General features: G+C 48.7%; 1 protein-coding gene across 2 annotated transcripts in view; it reads left to right on the top strand.

Moving 5' to 3' along the window:
• Positions 1-5,547: 5,547 nt before the first annotated feature.
• The window catches only part of ACLY (ATP citrate lyase), a 42,555-nt gene continuing 40,445 nt past the window's right edge, over positions 5,548-7,657 (top strand). For both annotated transcript variants that reach the window (XM_052658845.1, XM_052658844.1), the window contains exon 1: positions 5,548-5,679. The gene's annotated coding sequence lies outside the window, so the exon portion shown is untranslated. The remainder of the gene's footprint in view (positions 5,680-7,657) is intronic.

The following is a 7,657-nucleotide window of genomic DNA, read 5'->3' as shown; positions in this document are numbered from 1 at the left end:
ATCAAAGCTGTATGAGAACATCCATAGTAGTTTTATCTGTAATAGCCCCAAAGTGGAAACATTTCCAATCAACTGGTGAATGGATAAATCATAGTTTATCTTCGTGATGGAATACTACTTAGCTGTAAAAAGGAAAGAAATATTGATACATGCATAATATGGATAAATCTCAAAGAAACTATGCTGAACAAAACAGTTCATACAAAAAAGACTATATGATTCCATTTATATAGAATTTTAGAAAATGCAAACATAATCTTTATTGCCCAAAAGAAAAATGATGTATCCTGGGAACACAGAGTTAGGACAGGGAGGGATTGATTACAAAAGAGTAGAAGGAAACTTTGGGAGATGTAGGATGTGTGTATTATCTTCTTTTTTTTTTTTTTTTGGCTATGCCACCCAGCTCTTGGGATCTTAGTTCCTTGATCAGGGATTGAACTCAGGCCCTTGGCAGTGAGAGGGCAGAGTTGTAACCATTGGACGGCCAGGGATTTCCCTATGTGTATGATCTTAATTGTGGTAACATTTTCATTGTGTATGCATGTGTTAAGACTCATCAAACTGTGTACCTTAAATGTGTAAATTCCATCATACTTCAATTATATCAATAGAGATGCTTTTAAAAATCCAATAAAATAATAACAGTAATGTGTGCTTTTTGGCAGCTTATGAAACACTTTGTGATCTTCACAGCATCTGAAGAAGGGAGGAAGCAGAGTATCTGCCTGGTTTCCCAGATGAAACACAGGACCTGGGAAAGGTGACAGGGTTTGCCCTAAGCTACAACACCAGAATATAGGTAAATTGAGCTGGGCCCCATGCTTTGGATTGGATTGGTAGAGTAAAAGTCACTGGAATTGGATCCCAATCTGTCCCAGCCATTTACTAGCTGATCTCCTTAGGTTACTTCTTTATTTCTTATTTTATTGTGAATTAGAATATAGATACCGTGGAGTCACAGAGTCGGACACGACTGAGCAACTGAACAATAGCAACACCAGAAACATTAATAAAACACATAAGTGCAATTTAATAAATAATTATAAAATGAACACCTACATAAACGTCACCCAGGTAGGTCGAAAAACATATTGTCAACCAAGGGCTCCCTGTGAGACCCCTCCCCAACCAAAGCCGCACCCCTGCACGGCCACCCCCTGCACAGGTAACCACCATCTTTCCAGTTACTACCGTGGCTGGAGCCCCATGGTCTCTTTCTTGGATTAATGCAAAATCCTTGCGAACAAGGTCTCCACATTCTATCCGTGCCCTCTTTCTTCTCAACTCTGGTGTCAGAATATTCCTTCTAAAATAGCTCAGGTGAGACTTCTTTGGTGGTCCAGTGGTTCAGAATCCACCTACCAATACAGGGGATGCGGGTTTGATCCTTGGTCTGGAAACTAAGAATCCACATGCCTTGGAGCAACTAAGCCTGTGCACCCCAATGAAGACTCAGCACAGCACCCCCCAAAAACCCAAGAGTTATAAAATATGTCAGATCATGTCACTCTGTGTAAAACCCTACAGTGGTCCCCCATTTCATTCAGAGTAAAAGCTACTCTCCCCATCATGCCCTGAGCTCCAGCCACCTGGCCTCCTCACTGTTCCTTGCACAGGAAGACCCCTGCTAGACTCCTTCCTCAGGACCTTCATGCTGCCTGTTCTCTCAGCCCCAGTCAGCCTGGGATTGGCCTGGAAGGCTCCCTCCCCACTACTTAACTGACTCTTTCCCCTCCTTTGTGTATTTGTTCAAATCTCTCCTTTGCAATGAGGCAAAGCCTAACCACCCTATTTAATACTGTAACCTACTTGCCCTCAACCTCTGATGAGGAAATTCTTTATTCATTTACTTATTTTTTAATTAATATTTGTATGGAAGTATGGTTGGTTTAAAACATCATGTTGGTTTCAGGTATACAGCACAGAAATTTCGTTACACACACACACACACACACACACACACACACACACACACATTCTTCAGATTCTCTTCCCTTATAGGTTATTACGAAATACTGGGTAGAGTTCCCTGTGCTAAACAGTAGGTCCTTGTTGGTTATCTATTTTATATACAGTAGTGTGTATATGTTAATCTCAGTCTCCTAATTTATCCTTCCCTGATTTGGGAATTCTTTATCCTCTGTTTTTTGTTTGTTTGTTTTCTTTTTCCCATAGCCCCACTTTCCAAGATACTATTATAACTTCTCTGTTTATTTTATGGATTGTTTATTGCTGCTTCCCCTGATAAAATGTGAGCTCCACAGGGTGAGCATTTTTGTTTATTCCATTCGCTGTTGCTCCAGTGCTCAGAACAGTACCTGGCATTTTGCAGTTCAGTAAGTACTCACTGAAAGAAAGAAGGACTATCCTTCTTCTTCTTCTTTTTTTAAGCAGTAATCATTTCCATGCCTTTTTTTTTTTTTTGCAGTTTTTCCAACTATGTATCCCTTCCAAATAATACAATTTAGTTTTTCTTATTTTAACTCTATGTGATTATTCAAAATGTCTACCCAGAGTAATAAGTCTCTAGCAAAGGCAACAAAAAAAGAGACCTTTAGTAAATACTCAACTCATAGCAATAAATTCAAACTTAAAGGCATTGTCAGAAATGACTTTCCAAAGGAGTGGTAGAACTGGTTAAAGGCAGAAGCTGGTCCTTACATTGTGTGCTATGTGTGCGCTCAGTCACTCAGTCGTGTCCAACTCATTCCATGGACTGCACCTCGTCAGGCTCCTCTGGCCATGGGATTTCCCAGGCAAAAACACTGGAGTCTACTTCCTTCTCCAGGGCTCCATGCGATTTGAATCTTACTATAACTGTGTTTTTTTTTGTTGTTGTTCCACTTTCTTTTGCTTAATATTCTGTTATGCGATTCATTCATGTTGCTCTGTGTAGTGGCTAGGATCTGGTTCTTTCACTGCTGCAACCCAACCCCAACCTCTGGTTGGGAACCCAAGCCTTGCTCCAAGCTGTTGCAGCCTGAGGCCATCAACAGTACCCAGGGACAGGGACCTGTCCTCTGCCAAGCTGAGGAGGGAGGTGATTCAAATAGGAAAATCAGAAGAGTTTAAAGCTTTTAAGTCAGAGAACAGAAAGGTAAGAATAGGGGGTCCAAATTGATTCATTTGAGGCAGAGGAGCCTCTGTGGTGGCATGGTGGGGTAATGAGGGAGTCTGGGGAGTGTTGGGGGTCTGCAATGGGCCCACTGAGGGAACTGAAGAACCTCCATGATTGGCTCACAGATCCCCTGGTCAGCACCCCTCCTCTCCCACTCCTTGGATAGTAACTTTCTTGTTGTTTTGCCCAGGATTAGTCAAAACCTGGGTCCAGCAACATCGAGATGGGGAACTTAATCACTCAGCAAATACTTATTGACTAGGTGCATGCATGCTAAGTTGCTTCAGTCATGTCTGGGTCTTTGCGACACTATGGACGGTAGCCTGCCAGGCTTCTCTGTCCTTGGGATTTTGCAGGCAAGAATACTGGAGTGGGTTGCCATGCCCTCCTCCAGGGGATCTTCCTGACCCAGGGATTGAACCCGCATCTATTACATCTCCTGCCTTGGCAAGAGGGTTCTTTACCACTAACACCACCTGGCAAGCCTATTGACTAGATACTAGGCCCTATTGAAAGTGCTGGAGAGAGGCCAGAAAATACATACATCTGCAATATATTGAAGGATAAATTGTTAGAAATGGAATTGCTGGGGCTGTGGACATGTGCATTTAAAAATTTTCTCAATATTGTCAAATCGATGTACAAAGTTTATTACAGTCTGAATGCCTGTTTCTGGATGTGTAATTTTTTATTTTATTTTATTGAAGTATGGTTGATTTGCAAAGTGTTAATTTCTGCTTACAACAAAGTGATTGTTATACATATGTATTATTTTTTTTTTACAGTCTTTTCCATTATGGCTTATCACAGGATATTGAATATAGTTCCCTGTGATATACAGTAGGACCTTGTTGTTTGGATGGTTGTATCTCTCTAACCAGGGGGATAATTGCTACACAGTGGATTCTCCCTGACTTCAGTCTTCCCATTAGCCCACAAAGATCCTGAGTTGCTGTCTGCTAAGGCCAGAAAAGGAGTACCTTCACAAGAAGTGTTTTCTTTAGCTCTGGAGAGGTGATCCTTCTCCAAGATGGGTGCTATTTGGGGGAGATTCTGAGTAGGGGTGGAATTCATTCCATGTAGGAGTGGAAGGCTCTCTATGACCAACAGGAGAGAGGAGCTGAGGAAATGCTGTTTCAAAAAGATGCCTGTGAGGGATCGGACCAGAAACTGACATCATCAGGGATCACTTTGTTCAGGCATGGCCAACAAGTGTAGCTTCCCTGTTCCTGGCTGTGACTGGACTGGGGGGAGAGGGATTTGGCGAGGTTTTTGTGTACAGCAATGTGGTAACACTGTTACAGTGTGACCCCAGCACCTGGCAGGAACACAGACATGTGGTCTGTTTGCACACTACGCTGACCCTTTCACCTGAGCTGCTCAGTGCATGATCCTCCTTCCTGGAGCTAGACAGCTGTTAGGGTCAGGGAGCAGCTCCAGAGACCTAGAGGACTGGGATGGACATAGGAAAGCTCCAGGATGTCTCAGCAGTAAATCTGTGTCTTGGTTTCTAGGACTGTCTGATTTAAAAACTTCTGTCCCACAAGTTCACCAATACCTGTCAGACCGGGTGTCCCAGATTTTGATTTGGAAAATGCACTGTTTCCCCGGTAATGGAGAAGGGGAAGACAGCAGTTCATTCATTCCTCTTGTCTAAGCGTGAGATAGTGGGGGCGGGGCGGGGAGCCCGAGCAGCAGAGATGGCCCCAGCCTTGCGCAAGAATCTCTCATTGAATTCTCTGCTCTGTGCGCCCAGGTGAGTGGATGAGTGGTGGTGACTGACGCAAGGTGGTGACTGACCCCTTATAGCCCCACCTGCTCACGCGGTCCTCCGCCCTATCCCCCTCACAGTGGGAGGTCTCATCTATTAATCTCTGCTCTCGGCCTCGCTCCACCAGCTTCAGGAAGAGGGTCCACGTGCAAATGGGCAAGCAGTCTTGCAAAAAGCAGGTCTAAGCATCTAGGTTCGATGTGGCCGATTTCAAGCTGCCAGGATACGGACGTCAGTTTCTCCCAAAGCGAGATGGGAAGGAGACTCTGGGTCCCCAAGGCTGCGATACAGCCCATTCGGCCAACACCCCAGCCCCCACTCCCCAACACCCCATCGCAGCGGCTCTAGGCCCACCTCCTAAGCGATCAGGCCATGGCCCCCAGCCTCGTATGTTCTCCTCCCAGCGTAGCCCGGCCCATCTCCCCACCAGAGGCCCCGCCCCCGACCCCTCCCTGGCTCGGCAGGCTCCGGAGAGGCGGTGCCCGCCAGCCGTCCAGGACAGACGCACCAGCGGGACTACAAGTCCCAGCAAACTCTGGGGTCTGGCCTCGGGGGCGGGGCTATATCAGCCAGCGAATTGGGAGGAGCTCTGGGGCTCAGGCTAGGGAATGCGTGTGGCCAATAGCCCGGCGGCTCGCGCTGTGTGCCGATGGGGGCGGGGAGAAGCCCGCCAGCGCCCGGACAAAAGCCAGGTCCCCGGCGACTGCGGGAGGCTGGAGCGCTCCTAGCAGTGGGCGGTGACTTGCGGCCTGTAGCCTGAACGCCGCACACAGACTTTCTCGGAGAGGTGAGTGGCGGACGGCTGTTTTCGCGAGATGGACCCCACCTGGTCCAGGAGCTTCCTGCTTCCCTCCCCCAACCCGGAACCGCCTCCCTCGAAGCCGGCTTGGGGCTCACGCGCGCTCCCTGCACCTGCTTGGAGTTTGGGGGGTCTTAGTTTTAGGTTAGCCTTCGCTGGGGTCCCGGCCGGTGGCCTCGTGCCGCCCTCCCCTCCCCCGCCCCAACTCCTCCACATTCTAGTTCCCGGAGTTTGCACAAGGCTGGCCGCCGTTGTTGCTTGCCTTCCCTCCGCCGTATTACATCGCCCCTAACTGCCTCCCCTCATCCCCAGCCCGGGACTAGTCGCCGAGCCTCATCGGGCTTTCTGTGGCCGCTTCTTGCCCGGATCTGGGTCGCTCCACCCCCGCCATCGCATGCCGGCCAAAGGAGGTAGAGCGGTGGCTAGTCTCCCCACTCCTACCCCTCACCAGTCGGTTCAGGCCCTCCCTTTTAGTTCTGTGGAGAGTCGACTGAGCCCCGCGCCAAAGTGGAAGGAGCGAGCAGGGCGCGCAGCCGCCGAGGATCACATTGGCAGGGCCGCCCCAGGCCTCGCCACGAGGGCCTATCCTTGGATGGACGGCGCAGGGAGGACCCTCCTCGCTCTGGGGGTGCCGTCAGGCCCAGCCGCTAAGCGACAGATGGTCGGGGTGCCCGTCTCTCTCCCCACCCTTGGCGTTGATGCCGAGCTTGGCCGAGACAAGGTCCTCCAGGGGCTGGAGGATGCTGCCGCCACCCTCCTGTCTGGCTTGGCAGAGGGCCAGTCCCAGCGCCTGCTGCCCTCTCCAACCTTGGCGGATAAAGGAGTTCTACCATTAGGTGGTCCTCCGGAGTCTGCCTGGAAAGAGGATTTTGCGGGGGGTGGGGGGTGGCGGGGAAGCAGTGCATAGCACTGTTCGGTCAACCAGCCCACTCCTCTCTCCACCCTTTAACTTTGCACTGTTTCAGCCAGCTCAGATCATTGGATTTCTGAAATTCTGAAATGATGGTTGAAGGACAGCTGGTAGACCCAGCTGCTCAGAGGGGTGTTTTCACTTTTTAAAGAGCTGTTGCTGCTGCTGCTTTTTTTCTTTTAATATTTAAAGAGCTTCTTAAACAGCTTGGAAGATGATAATGGGAACAGCTCTTGAGCTCAGCTGGGTGGTAGGTGTCTTCACCCCCATTCTCCACTATATTTGGTGCAGTAGAGGACCCTCAGAATTTTGTCCCTCTCTTTACTCCAGGGATTGCCTGGCCTTTCCAAAAACAAAACAAAACAAAACCACTCCTGTGGATACTAACCTTAAAATAAGTGCTCTTTATCCTTCTCACAGAGACCCTACATAGCATCCCCAGTGGTTCCTCTCTACTGGCTGTGTCCCAGGGGTACAGTCCTGGGGAACAGACTCCTTTCATTCATCCCTCCCTGTGGGCTACTTCTGCCCTCCGTGGCTGCTGTGGATGAACTCAATTCTGGGTCACTTATCCTGTCTGCAGAAAAGACCCCATTCAGCTCAGAAGGGCCCTCCTTTCCATTGAGAGAATGTGTGTGTGTGTGTGTTCAGGTCCCCTGTCATGATTTTCCCCAAATTTACCTAGGTAACAGTTCCTGGGACCCCCAAAGTGGACCCCTAGGATCTTAGCTCTGCCCTGAAACCATCTCTGACCAGTCTGACAGCACATTCAGTTATTCAGTTACTGGGGAGGCAGCCCAAGACTCCGCAGTGGGGGGTGTGTGTGTGTGTTGTGTTCCCAGCCCAGACAGGTTTATACTTTAAGTGCTTTTGTCGCTTGAGCCACTGTTCTTAGCTGTGGGTCTCTGGGCTGTCAGATCATGGTCACAGGTCACCATCTTGAAGGGATAAGCAAAACTGGGTATGTGTACATTTTTCGGGGCTTTTCTTCTGGTGCTCAAAAGAGTCTGAGACCTCAAATAAGTTAAGATCCACTACCCTCAAGAGACTCTCCCG

Source organism: Budorcas taxicolor, chromosome 19 (assembly GCF_023091745.1).
Source record: "Budorcas taxicolor isolate Tak-1 chromosome 19, Takin1.1, whole genome shotgun sequence".
In the NCBI taxonomy this organism is placed as follows: domain Eukaryota; kingdom Metazoa; phylum Chordata; class Mammalia; order Artiodactyla; family Bovidae; genus Budorcas; species Budorcas taxicolor.
Note: the sequence above shows the minus strand (reverse complement) of the source record. Positions and strands in the feature narration are given on the sequence as shown.